The following is a 15,370-nucleotide window of genomic DNA, read 5'->3' as shown; positions in this document are numbered from 1 at the left end:
TTCGAAGAACATGGGGAATTCGGAGATGTTTGGCCGCAAAACATCTGCTAGAACATGGCGTTGAATTCAGAGTGGTTACGACATGGGTGGTATTTTACTGATGTTTATGACTCTCAAGGGGAGTTGGTACCTTAAAATCTTTTTAAAAAAAGCCAGTTTTTGTATATTCAAAGTATTTAAATCAAAAAATTTTAAATAACACAGAATTCATATTTCTACGTCGATTAAAAGGAACTCAATTTAAATGTTAACGAAACAGGAATGAACTAAAATGTGCGTACTATTTTACTTTCCAGCGCAATTTGCTCAAAACATCAGTTTTTAAAAACTCAGGTACTTTTCATTAGGAAACTAATTTACATATTACTTCGAAATGTTCACAATATTTTATTTATATATTCATAATCGCCCTGAAGTAAAATTTTTGCTTTAGGACTCGCCCATTTTCCTAAACAGCTGTTTTTATGCTCGAAAACTTGGTGAGCATTTAATTAGTTATCAAAAAAACTGAACTGCGTTAAAATTTCACTTCTGTAGACTCTAAGATATCTCTAGGAAACACTAAAAATTGTAATTTTCTAAAACTTTATGCGAAAAAGGTTCATAAAATTTAGCAATTTAACATTACGCATTTGAGAATACCGAGTTCCCTTAAGACTTCAAGATAACTATGTGTAACAACCATTCAATCATAACTAACATAATCAGGGGGGGCCCGAACTTAAATTTTTGGGAAGGCGGAAATTCTCAACTTGCCGAAGAAACTCCAAATTTTGCCGAATGGAACTCCAAAATTCGCCGAATGGTGATAAAATTGCAGAACCGTCAGACAAAATTTGCCAAATAATGATACTTTTGGGAGGTCACAGTGACCTCCTGTGACCTCCTTGTATCCTTTTCTCAATTCCGCTGGACATAATGCTGAAAATAAAAAAGGGGTATGCCCACTTTCGGATCATTCTAGTTAAAATGAACTATATCATGAAATTGATAGCCTTTGCGTATACAAATAAAGGAATTAAAAAACAATCTATGCTTGATGTTTAGATAAAAAAAATAGGTCAAAAGTTAATGCAAAACATATGGTGAAGAAAAAAAAAAAAGCTCTAAGGAAAACAGTATCGGAACGCCATTCCCTTCCTGCTTTTCAGTTCCGATGAGAAATAACGGCAATTATGCTTAATAGTGGCGTTTCTCGTCCCCAGGGGTGCCCACTTGGGGGAGGGGGGGGGGGTCATGGCGCGGACTTCGCTATTGAAATTTTTAGGGGGATTGTTTTAAGGAGCATTTTTCACTTGGGGGGGGGGGTCTTTGTGATATTTAGGGAGGTGCGCCTTTGCTCTTAAAGAGGGACGACAGGGGTGGGCATCCCTGTGGTCCCTTTATTCTGATTGAGAGATATAACTTTTTGAGTATAATATAACTTCTGCTAATAGAAAGAAACTCAGTTATTATGTGCCCAGTTACATCACATGAGTGAACATTTCTACAAGGAAAGAAGGGAGGCATTATGCGGGAAGAAAATGATTGCTCCTCAGATTCAGAATTGATGTACTGGTCATCTCCGGAGCTCAATATTGATGAGCCCTGCTGCTCAAAAACAAATTTGGAAAATTTCCTTTTAAAAAAAGAAGTGCAGCTCAGCTGAGAGGAGCTCCCATGCAAGTTATATCCTGGTTACAGTCAGGGGCGTGCACGGGGGGGGGGAGAGAAGGGAAGCCTGTTGACCCGGGTCCGAGCCTGAAGGGGCCCAATATTTTTAAAATTAGGCATGAAGTATAGGGGTAAACAGTATGGAGGGGAGCCCAGAAAAGTCATTTGTGACGGGCCCCAAAATGTCTGTGCATGCCCCTGGTTACAGTTACAAATGGTAGCATCAATTGAAGCCAAGTATACTTTAAAAAGTAAGATGACTGCAGTTGAAATCATTTTCAGGAAATGCAATGTCGTCTGTTGAAAAGATCTTTAGCGCTTAAATGGTAGATATAGACTAATTTGAGAACAATAAGTACAGACTAACTACGAAAAACTATATTAGAATCATAAATTCAACGAAAATTATTTCGTAACTAATGCAAAAATTTATTTGTGGAAGAAAAAAACCGGCATAAAATCTGAAATTCTTTATTTTCGTTGAGCCGAACCACTACAAATGTACAAATTAAAAAGAAATAAACATACATTGCGTAATATCTGTTAAAATGAAAGTGTTGGAGTTATAGTAAAAAAAGTATAGTCTACTACTTCTAATTTTAAGAAGATTTTTTTTTCTTTTTCAATGAGCCGTTATCTCAATCTCTAATTTAATGAGTGTATTTATTCATTGACAGTTTATTTTTTAAGGGGAAAAGAGGCAAAACTGAAACTTATATAGAGTTGAATGCCGTCAATGAAATAATATATCTACAATCAACATGACTAAATGTAAGTCAGTCACAGTTTAACCTTCACCAAATACTTCCGATTTCACAAAAATTTATTAATTTTTGTTGGTCGCATAACTGATGTCATTAAAATCAGGGTTTTTTTTTTTTTTTTTTTTTTTGAAATTATTTTTTAGTGTGAGTTGTTTCCACTCTGGTTATCGGTATGGTTCTAGAAATTATACCCATATTTCTCAAGTTTTAAAAATACATTCCTCTTGATTTTTTTAGTTCGAAAACACGCAATTATTTTACCTTCGTTGTCGAGAATGTTGACAAGAAGTTTCTTGGTTACGGTTGAGAAGAGAGCTTTAATTTGTTGTTCTTTATTTCGTTCCAGGAATATCTAATGAGCTGATCGAAGTCATTCTGCGAAGCCCGGTAAAAAAATGAAAAATCAAACAATTTTTCTGCCGACCGAAAACGAATCAAATGCAGAACGATAAGCCATCTCAAGGGAGCAGAGCAAAAAAAAAAAAAAAGAAAAACAAACGAAAAGACTGAAAACTCCTTTCTTAATAATATTAATTTCCACATCAACCCCAACACGGATGACGCATCAGATTCCGAATATCGTTGTCCAATCGTGACGTCACATCAAATGGGCGGGAGGAAGAAAAGGGAACGGAAGTGTGACGTCACAGTGTGGCTTGTAAATCGCCTGGAACTTTTTGCACACGAGTTTGCGGTCTCTGGGTATATAAACCGGCGGGCTTGACAGCGTAATAACATACGATAGATTTTCGAGTCATTTTCAGTTTCTGTCTTGCCTCTCTGTTGAGAACTCACAACTTATTTACAATGGCCGATGTTGAAAAATCTTGCTGCGGTAAGTTTCTTCTAGTTGTAGCTGAAAAATGTTGAAAAAAATAATTCTAGAATTTTATGTTTTATGGAAATCATCTTTTTCTGCATGATATGTATAATAACAAATCCCCCAAACTTTTATGTTGCTGAAAACTAAAATTGTCCGGTTACCTAAAAAAATATGCTAATAAAAGCGCTTGTTGTTACGAACTTTAAAAATGATTAAAATAAGGTCCATTTTCCAATATCCACCCCGAAATATTTTTACATAATTTTCCAAATTAGTAAAAAATTTTGAGAATATGCAGATCATCGAAATTATTCAGAAATTTTCTTGAAAATTGGTTTTATTAAAAGAAAAACTTTTCGTTAAGAAGATAATTCAAGCTTAAATAACTCTTAACTAAAGTTATATCTATTTTCACAGGTGTATTTTATCCAGTTTTTAAAATAAAATTGCGCAGTAAATATCTACAAATTCATTTGCAACGAAATTTGTTTCTACATTATAAAGAATAATCCTCACTCCGCTTAAAATTTGGATAAGTTATACTTATTGGAAAACTAAACTACTTTTTTATAATTTTCTAATAACTTTTTGTATTCACTTAGTATAAATTAATTTACCTTGCATATGATATTTTATTAATATTTGTCTAATAAATTTCAACACAAGTTAGTTAAAATTGTTTTTAACATTGTGAAGAAATTCTGTTTTTGACAGTATTATTTACGTAAACAAGAAATATAAGATTATTATATTTTGCTTCTATGTTTTCCTTTTTACTAATGTAGTTTTACTTTTAAAAAAAAGAAAAAAAACTTTTTCCTCGATTTTAAGTTAAATAACTTATTATTATTTCAAAATATTGCTGATTAAAACTTGACAAACAAATTTCAAAGCAAGTTGATTTAAATTGCTTCGAATGCAGAGAAGAGTTTCAGATTTTTGAACAGAAAATTACCAACAAACAAGATAAAACTATGTTTCGTATCAGTACTTCACATTTTGAAATTTTTATAAAGTTTAGGAAGAAGGAAATTATATTTTCTTTGAAATTTTTGACTGTAATTACAAATGCAATGGCGCTGCTAGTATTTTCTATTGAAGTCTTTTCTCGGAGTAAGGTTTATAGCAGTTCTGAGGCAGTGAGAAGTAAAGGGATGCAAGTGGCAAACTAAAAAATTTGGAGATAACCAGCACAAGTGGTAGGTGAATCCCTCCTCTCTCTTGGTGCAAGATATAGTATTCGTAGCCCTGGTAGGTTCTGGTATACAGCTTGATTTATAAAAAAAAATTCAAAGAAAGCCTATCTAGGATCTGATTTTCAAACGCGTTTTACTCAAAACTTCAAAATGTCCACTTGCATCCGTTTGCTTCTCACTGCCTCATATGTATATTAGCGTACTAGGATTCTGCTCTGGCGGAAACTAGCGACTATATTTGCACTACATTAAATGTATATAATAAATTTAAATTACATTACAATATATTAATTTAATGCTATTTAACGATCAATATACCGCATTTTCATTTTTCACTGTACGATAAGAAAAGCTCTCGCAAAATATTTTCAGCGGTCTCTCAGTATTTTTCATCGTTTCCTCTTTCGGGTAATTTTTAATTTTGTATCTAAAAGCAAAATCTATATGTTTGAAAAATAATATACACACATATGCATGGTAGTTTTTTTGTAATCCCTTAAAAAAAATGGTTTAGATGGAATATTATCACATTTTTAAATGCAGAATCCATTTTCATTTCTTAATGTTTGTGGATTTTACTTTTTATCTATATTATTACCTATCTATATCACATATAAAATTTTTACTGTAAATACTTTTGCAGTAAGGAGTTTTATCAGCGCAGTTTGTACATAAAATTTACAGTGTAAGCATAATATGAAAGAAAGTATCATTTTGTAAGTTTGGTACATTTATGTTGTGATGTTTCCGTTGTAGAGTAAGTATATTAAAGTTATAGTCAATAGTATGGCTGTTTTTTACATTCATAGTAAGTATGCTTTAGTAAATGTATGGCCAAATTTTTGCTTAGTGTAAGTATGTTGTTTTTATTAAATATTGTTCATGTCTGTATTTTTTGTATAATTTTTCACTCAAGTTTAAATGGTATGTGTTTAAGATTTTATTAATATTATCCGTACAGTCGAGTTTCTAATATCATATTTCTTTTCGCCTTGAAATTCATAGCAAATATTTTTAAAAATCTGAAACATTTTTTTGAATGGTAATTGTTCCTTATAAAAACATGTTGCAAGTTTAACTCTCATCTAAAGGTATAAGACTTCGCAGTAATTCAAAGAAATTATTATTTTTTGAAAATTAAACTATCCACTAAGACGTGTACTCTACATAATTCATTTTTAAAAAGTACATTTTGACTGAATGATGTAACTTCGGACAGTTGAACAGAAAATGCTAAAAATTAAATCTGCATTTTGTCTTTTTAGAAGAAATAAAGATGCATTCAATGTTTTAGAGGGAAAAAAATCATTATGAACTAGCTTCAAAACGTATTGTATTAAAACATTCTATGTATCTTATTTTAAGCTTAATCGGAACTAGGTAATTAAATGTCGGAATGTCGACTGATTGGAAAAGGAGAAGTTTGATTGAAACCAATTTCGAATAAAAAGGAAGTCATTCTTTCTAGTAGGTGGAATGAGGATGTCCGATAGTTGATTTCCGCGCAGCTCTCATGTAATATGGTAATATTTGATTAAAATTTGTTGTATTTGTTTAATTTGGGTCAAAAACTTTTTCTTTTCTTTTTTTTAATTCTCTTTTTATAACTATTCAATCCTATCTTTTTTCTTTTGAATTTAATGATTTGAATTCTCGTATTGCAATATTAGTTTTATTTGCTTAAAGCTGTGGTAGTTATTTTAAACTAGGTTCTTTCTGTGCAAATCAACGTGATTAGATGTGACTGTGCTCGCAATTGTATGATAATTGCATTTGGGAAAGAAAATGTATCGCTGTACTGCGCGCGCTTCAAAAACGGTTTCAGTTTCTCTTTTTGTGGTCATTTCGTATATTAAAACGTTTGATCAATAAAAACAATTATTTCAATGCATTTTCCTTCTATTGTTAGTACTCATTCAATATCCCATCAAGCAATATTGTGCTTTTTCTGTGTTTGCAATCTTTGAAGATATTGTAATTAAAAAATTTTCCTCCGTATCAACAATTTGATTTAGAAAAAAAGATCGATATTTGAAAGAGATATTTTTAAGGAGGGGCATATATTTTTCTGGACAAATTGGTGTCCTGAAATTTTATTCGATATGAATTGCAAAAATAATAATGCGTAAGGTAAAATATATTCTCTAACGTAAGACATTGATTTCGCAATATTAATAATTTTTCACTTTCTTTAAACTAACCGAAAATTAACTTTTTCCTATATCCCTATCATATTCATCAGTCTTTACAAGCTTATAATGCACTAAATGTAAATGGATCTTAATGCACTGATGTAATCCGATTCCCTCTCGCTTGTTTCCTCATAACATATTGAAAAGTGAAAAATTCGCAGCTCAATGATTCGAACTCATGCTGAAAAATCTCGAATTTAAACACAGCTAAATTGGAGTGTATAATTGCATATTCTACCTCGAGTATTTGAGATTCGATATTTGCTCGATTCTAAAACTGCTTTTCTCTCCCCTAAGCCACTAACGCAGCCAGAAAAACCTCCTGGAGGGGATTTTTGATTAAAAATACCTTCTAGGGTAGGTTTTTTGATCAAAAATATCTTCTGGAGAATTTTTTTTTTTTTTTTTAATCAGAAATACCATCTGGAGGAGGTTTCTTGATCCAAACAGTCTTTTCATATGTTTAAACTACTGTATTAGAATACACATTTATGTTAAAATCAAAACCTCTGGGGAGTGTTTTACCCCCCCCCCCCCCCTTCGCTGAACCACTGCTCTAAGCAGTTAATGCTTGATAAATTATTAAGTAATAACATCTTATGTTAATAAACTATGAAATTCGTAAATTACTCCAGATGTATATGTTGAGGCTTAAGATATTTTTCTAAAGCAGGGCATTTGTTCAGTTGCATAGCGAGACATTTTTCATGGAGAGGGTTTTTGCTTACTTTCGCACAAATATATATCTATCCATCTATTATATAAATAAATAAGTAGACGGATGAATAGATAAAAGAATAGATAATTTATAGGTATATTAGTAGACTGATAGGCAGATGAGTAGGTAGATGAATAGATAGATTGATACATAGTGAATAGTGAAAAAGATGTAGTTAAAAAAATATGGATACATAGTTAAAAGGATAGATTGATAGGTAGGTAGATAGATAGATAGCTGGATAGATAAATGAGTAGATAGATCTGTAGATAGATACATGCTCATATAGATAAATAAATGAATAAATAGATCTATACATAGTTATATAGAAAGATATGTAGACGTTTTGATAGGTAGGTAGAGGTGTAGATTCTATAGAATTTGTATTTTGGATAGACAGCTTTTGTACTGTAATAATATTCACTCTTTCATGTAAGGGGTTACGTTACAAACCTCGTATCTCTCCCCTTTATTATGCCACTGCTTTTGTTTCCCTAAACTGTTATAGGCCGATGATATGATTCTTGTTCAATTAGAAACATAATTTGTTACCGTATAAATAAGAAAGAAGATGGAAAACTACAGTTTTTACGATTACATACTCGGATCTTAATGTAACATGTTGGATCTATTTTCACATTGAGTTTTGGTCGAGCTTTTAATAAAACAATAATTTATTTATTTATTTTTTTTTAGAGAAGGAGAGTTCTTAGCTTCAGTATTATGAATGCTCTTTGATGGGATCTCGTACCTAAAATACGTGGAAACTATCCAAAAAGTTGGTTGTTTGATGTGAGGTTCGTTAAACACGCTATCGTTTTTCGTGGTTTTTAAGTTATTATTTTTGTTCAAAACAAATTTAAAAAAAATATTATTTTGATCATCGTATGGGAATATTCTGATTTTTAACTTTTCACAAAGTTAAACACTAAAGAGGAACATGCACAAAAGTCACTAGCGATTAATTCCTTCAAATAAATTTTCATACTGTATTCTTCAATTCAAATAAAATAAAAGGATTAGTGTGTCTTAAAATTTATTAAAAGATTTCAATTAACTAACACTGAAAGTGATTTTAGCTTTAAAAAAAAAAGGAATACATGCGGCTCATTTTTTCTGCCCTTCCGTTTGAACACATCTTTGTTTCACCCTTAGCCAAAGAAACCTTACATGTATTCCATATATTTAATGGACAGTTGCCTCCCCAATTTATACACGAATATGAAACTAAATTAAAAAAAAAAAAATTATCAGTCAATCTGTAGTCTCTGCTTTTCGATAAGCATTTTAGTTAGGATGTCTAGAGCGTGCGCATGTGACGTCAGAGCGACCGGTGCCTTTGAGATCGCACTTGACGTTCTCTTACAAAACCGAAACTTAGTCTATTATCAGAAAAAGGGTATTGCCAGAAACGTTCACTAATGCTCTCTATCAGTCCTTATAATATTTCTTGTTGAGAAAGAATTCAGTTGTAATACTAATGTGAAAAGTGTTATTTGGCCGTTTCGCAATGCAAGCGGACGTGTGGGTTTTAGCGCAAATATCAAGTTCTACAGTCAGGAGCGCCCCCGATAGGAAGTCACCCCCCTCCCCCCGATTATTCCTCCCTTTAAAAGCACTTATGTGTGCATATCCAGTTTAACATTTGGCACGATCTGGATTGTGTAGTATTTTGGAAAATTAATTGCTCGGAGCATTGTTAATTACACCATTGCAAAAATTTAGAATGGAGTAAAAGGGATTTAAAGCTGCGTCAAAATCTCCATTTCTGCCTGCCATCAAACATCCTACACAACATGTTTGCTTCATGTTGATAAATTCTTGGAATGCAGATTTTAATTTTAGAAGAAACAAGTAAATATTTTTCATGCAGAGAAAAAAAAATGAAGCTAGAATTGCACAAATTGCAAGTCCGAATAAATTAGAGTGCTTCTTGACAAAGTTAACCTTAGTCTTCAATGATGTTTATCATTTGTAATTTTTAGCCTTGAGCGACATAGCTCTTTGTCTTAAAACACTGCATCTTCAATTACATTAGGGGTGCGTCGTTGAGACTTATTTCCGCGTTTGTATCACGAGTCGTCTATGTTTTTTAACTTTTCTCTTGATTGCGTAGCATTAAGAATCGGTAAATAGAGATGCTGGCGCCATAATACATAGCGAATTAGGAACTTCAAGGCTTTGTCTACGACATCTTCTTGAACATTTAGCAAAGCGAAATCTTGAACTTTCAAATAGGAAGTAGAAAACCTTGTTGATTAATTTCAAACATTAGTTCAAGGATGGAGACTAGGATGATTCATAATGGCAATTTACAAAATCACGAGTCACTGAAGGTTTTAACCCTCAGGACAGCATCATAGGAATTGATCATTTTAATGACCTCTAAAGTTTTTGGAATCTTCAAAAAAAAGTTCTAGTTGTCTGCCATTTGTATTCTGATCTGTTAGTTTTTACCTTAGGTTAGAACCTGAAGAAAGATTTATCTCTATTTACTGATTTGAAACGACTCGTAATTTTACTGTAACAGCCCCATAAAAAATTGTATTCAGCCTTTAAATTCAAGCACATACTTATACACAATAAGCACAAAAAATCAAGTATGGTATTTTATTTCAAGAAATAAAATAAATGGACTTGATCAGTTCTTAGTTGAAATTTTGACGCATCAACCAATTTGGTTCAATATTTTTAACGCAGGGGATTACCGCAGTGTCTTAGTGTTTTGTATGATTGAAAAAAAAAAGTGCTTTGTGTGTGCGTGCCATGATTGGATGTACTATAATAATAGTACCTTTGAAATGAGAATAACTTAATCAGGCGGTCTAGAGACACAAAACATTCTTATGCAACTTAATTTATTCAATAGGACCTTCGTTCATCTATTTGGGGGTTGGGTTACTTCAATGCAGATATTTTAAATAAATTGAACCCTTTTAGCAGTCTTGTTGCTTCGATTTTCAATTTTTGTGGGCAGATTTTTTGCTTGAGAAAGAGAAAAATAATTGAAAAAAAAAAAACCAATCAAAATTCAAATCATTGAAAATCATGTAGAGCTCGATTAATTTTGGCCGATTTTGGTGTACAAAAAATGCTGCATAAAGCAACGTGTACACTTATTTGCTTAATATACTACTCGCTTCTTTTCATTTAGTTTTGAAATAGCGAAATAAACTACGTTTTTACATTTTTTACGTACTTTGTGAAATTTGTATTTTTTTAAATGTACACTACACTACTAAACTTCCACTTGTTATCTTTAAAAGTTTGCTCTCATCTCAACCTGCTTTATCGTATTATTAAAATGCTCTAAAAAAAGCTTCAAACAACAAATTTATTTTCGAAGGTACTTCATTAGTATTTTAAACAGTGTACTCTCATATGTCCACACTCCAACAGTTTATATTTTTAACTCCATTAATTTAAATCGAATTATAGATAGTTTATCCATGTTTTAATTTTTCATGAGTATTATCTCTGATTTGATATTCAATATAACATTTCACATACTAACGAAACAATTTTTTATGAGCTGTTAATTGAACCTCGTAGAAGCTTAATTTATGTTATTTTTCTTTTTTTTAATTATAAAAAATCAAATTATTTAAGACTTAAGATGTAACTTATATGTTATAGAAACCTATATAACCTGGAATAAAAAAAAACGTTGAAATATTGATTGTTTATTCCAACATATAATTTATATGAAGTGACTTTTCAAATAATAGCTGAGAACACCAGCGCAGCCAGAAATACCTTCGGGAGTGTTTTGTTTCTTTTTTTTTTGATAAAAAATATCTTCTGGGAGGGGGGGGGGGTTGATCAGAAATTCTTTCTGAAGGCGATTTTGTGATCAAAAATACCTTCTGAAGAGGGTTTTTTAATCAATACAGCCTTTTCATATGCATAAAATGCTGTGTAAGAATTTGCATTTACGCCCTTCGCTGCGCCACTGGCTTAGAACCTGCTCCAATATAATCACCGAAATGTATTTAATTGATTTATTTTTGAGCTCACACCTTTTAGTAGTTCCTTGATTTTCAACTTTTTTTTGAAAAGTTTTTCAACTTTTTCCGCCTCGAATAGATTTCCATTTTATGTCAGCTCAGTATAACTTATGCGTCCACATGCTTTAAAATATTTCTTAAAATATTGTTTTTAAAATTTAAAAAGCTCTGTTCATAAATTTACTAAATAAGTCAAAACTATGCATGTCTTTTATTTTTAAATATCATAAACTTTCTGAATAAGCGTAGTTTTAACTTAAAATATTTTTCCACCGCACAAAATTTCGTTTGTGACACATTCAAACTCATGCAATTACTAATGAAATTTACTTTTGTACTTTTAGAAAGAACTCACGTGGTAAAATGAATCGGTGTGCATCATCATTTAACTAATGTAATTAATATAAAAGTTCCGTTGTTTTTTTAATCTAGCAATTTCTCATTTGGTCAGCTGCAATTTTCATTAAAATGAAATCAAAGGCGCCATAAATTTTCTTTCACGTTTTTACATACATTTTAAGATTATATTTAAAAAAAAAACTGTTTACAAGGAAAAAAACCGTTTGTTGCAATGCCAGCTTTTTTTCCCCCTTAGTTTTTAAAAATATTTCTTGAATGGGGTTTTTGTTGTAAACAAAAAAGCATCAAGTGTAGAAACGAATTAGCAGATCAATAATGGTTCTAGTTTCGGATTTGAAAACGTTTTACGGCATGAGAGCGAGACACATATAATATCGTAAGTTATTACAGTTTTAATGACGGTTATACGAGGAGTGCATGCTGAGAGAAAAAAAGTGGACAACTCTTAAAAGATTCAGAAATTACTCCAAAAGAGAGGAGAGAGAAAGAGAGAGAATTAAAGGTGGAAAAATGTGAACAGCTGTGTCACGTTACTTTTAACATAAATGGAGAAATACTTCCAAGCTTTTTAAAATAAAAGACTGTCGAAAGATAATTCATAATCAAATTTTCTATCGATCATTAACGTAATTTTGAAATTCAGAACATTTTAGGGTTTGCTTAGTCCTGATCAACGCGTGTTTCTGATATTATCTTTTCATATTCTCATGATAATATCTATATCAAGACATTTTATATCCAAATAAAGATCAGACATTTCAGCAAAGGAAATTAATAATTATTATTTTGTTTTCTAAATGTGGAGAATTACTTGTGTCCTATATATGAAGAGCTATTTATTTAAGCTTCTATTATACGCAACACTTTATCCTTCCCCCCCCCCCCCATCAGCATGTTCAGTACAATGTTACAGTACATTTTAAAACTTAAATTAATCGCAAATTTGTACTTGTAAATCTCTTGTTTTTCACGAAATTTCTCAATGTCTGATAGTTACATTTTTTATGATGATATAAGACTTGGTTCTGGCATTCAATATAGTAATTAATTTTGTTAATGGTGATCAAGAATGTTTTTTGACTCGGCAAACCTTACGTTGTATCATTTTCCTTCCTTGCTCATCGTAAAATGTGCTAAATAGCAGCAAACAGCATGTTTACTTCTCAAATGCTACATTTATGTTTATTTGATTTGCAGCTGAGACCAAGGATTGCTGTGATGTAGATGCTAACTGCTGCGAGAATGGTAAGGGAGCTTGCCATGAAAAGGACGCAGACTGTTGCAAGGACGGTTGCCACACCACAAAACCATGCGGTTGCAAAGCCAATGAGGCCTGCAAATGTACGGAAGGCAAATGTGCCTGTTAGCTATCTGCCTTCTTCAGGCATTTTTTCACTATAGCACCTTCATGGGTCCTTGGTTTTCTCCTGGGGTTGCCATCAATCGAAGCGTCTAAGACAACATCAGAGATATCAATTACAACAGATCAAGAATGCTACGATCAAAAACATACTGTTCTATCAAGAGACCTGTCGATGGCAACTAAAATTAAAATTCTCACTATTTCTGTTTTACATTAAATGTTTTATTTCCGGTCGTTTCGTATATTTTTAAGTGATCTTAAAGGATCTTAAGTTTTCTGTATGATTTTAAAGTTTCGTCCAATAAAGTCAAGTTTCTTTTCATCTCTTTCACTGAATTATTTTTTGAATTTTAAATTGAAAAGAGTTTTAGGACGATAGGAACAAATCATGTGAGGCAGTGAGAAACAAAGGGATGTAAGTGGAAAAATTAAAAATTTGGGGGATAACCAGTACAAATGGTAGGTGAACTCCTCCTCTGTTATGATGCAAGATATAGTACTAGTAGCCATGGTAAGTACTGCTATACAGCGTGATTAAAAAAAATCTTTTCAATAAAAGCCTACCTAGGACCTCATCTTTAAACGCGTATTACTCAAAACTTGAAAATGTCCACTTGCATCCCACTGCCTCATTTGGAAACTGAATTAGTGTTTTACGACTAACTATTTCAACTCTTTAAAGATATTTATTGTACAGATAATATTGCAATCAAGGAAAATATAAAATTTAAGAATAATATGGACAAGATATGGACCAGCTACTATTGCAAATTGTTTATCAATTTCATGATTTTTTATTTATTTACATTGATATTCTTTTCCACTCATGCATTTTAAAATACGATTTTTGGGAAAAGGGGGCACATGTGAACAGTGTATGTTTTCACATAACTTGAAGCGAAAGATCATGAAAAAATTCTCCAGAGAAGGCAGTATCAGTAAAATTTCTTGGTAAAACTTTTAGAGCAATGGACCATTCCGTGTTTCTGTGGTAACAATTTCTTTGTTTTAGCAATTGTTGTATGTAATTCCATCACGGTCTTCTTCACATTAAAGCACATTTTAAACTGACTAATAAACTAAACTTAACTATTGTAAGCCTTTGTATGAACTTTCGTGTACATTTTTGACAAAGCAGGTATTTTTTTTTTTTTTATTGAATTAAAAATTCTTTATTTTTGCATTTTTGTCCCAAGGTAGACGATGGGGCACTTGTGAACAAAACATCTGGACACAAGTGCAAGTTCCTATATCCTCTCCATAATATGAATAAGGAGGATATTATAAGTTTCATAAAAATGTGTATACTTTTATTGTTGTTTTTTTAATTGATTATTTAATATTAATTTTATTTATTTATTTATTTTTATTTTGCTGCTAAATAGCTGGTCAAGAATTTAGTGTTATAGAACGGCCACGGAAAAAAAAAGTCTCAAAACAGTTTAATTTAATTAAAAACTGTAGGTTAGGATCATTTTAAATACATTATCATGTCCTGTAAGAAGCTTAAAAGCATTAAATAATAATAATAATCTTTACATAATGAAATTATTTGTGCTACATAGCCTTATAAGTTGTTTTCATGTCTATCCAGTCAGTGATCAGAACATGCTACGAAACCTTAAAACTTGACAAAGAGCATGGTAATATTTTTTGGGAAAAGTATTTCTAATTAATACATTATTGAGCATTTTAACTAACACAGTATAGGTTACAAACCCTTCAATGTAATTGGTATCTACGTATATGTTTCATAAAGAGTTATTCTTTGAAATATGATTATAGTCCTGTTTTTTAAATCTTATTCATCCCCACGCTTGTTCACATTAGCCCCACTGTATGGGCACGTACGAACAATTGAAGACTTTTTGGAAAATACCAAAATACTAAAGAAATATATATATTTTTTAAATCATGGGGATAACTTATGCTTTGAAAAATAGATACTATTTTTTGAAAATTAAAAAATGAAAAGGAATTTTCAATTTTGCCTTCCTTTCTCTTTTATAAATAGTTTGTATTAGTCATTTTTGTTTAAATATTGTTATAGTTTTATAATGGTAAAAACGAGAAAATCGTCAGTAAACAGAAGAGTAAATTTCAAGTTTTTTAAACATCCAATTTTAAAACTTTCTACGTAATTTGCATTCAAAAGCACAAACTCGTCTCAACGTTTGTTTGAGCTCTAAACTAAACTAGAGTATACCATGATTGAAAAAAAAAAAACTTATGTTGATTTTATATCATGCAATTTTTACTAAGTACCTTTTTTAAAAAAAAAAATAGCATAGTCC

At 31.4% G+C, this 15,370-nt stretch overlaps 1 long non-coding RNA gene across 1 annotated transcript; it reads left to right on the top strand.

The window, feature by feature from the left end:
* Positions 1 to 3,093: 3,093 nt before the first annotated feature.
* On the top strand, positions 3,094 to 13,398 carry LOC129218202 (uncharacterized). The gene is made up of 2 exons (XR_008580305.1): positions 3,094 to 3,252; positions 12,911 to 13,398. It is a non-coding gene; the product is annotated as an uncharacterized LOC129218202 (long non-coding RNA).
* Positions 13,399 to 15,370: the final 1,972 nt, after the last annotated feature.

The sequence above is a fragment of the Uloborus diversus genome, chromosome 3 (genome assembly GCF_026930045.1).
Source record: "Uloborus diversus isolate 005 chromosome 3, Udiv.v.3.1, whole genome shotgun sequence".
NCBI lineage: Eukaryota > Metazoa > Arthropoda > Arachnida > Araneae > Uloboridae > Uloborus > Uloborus diversus.
This window is presented reverse-complemented; position numbering and strand designations above follow the sequence as displayed.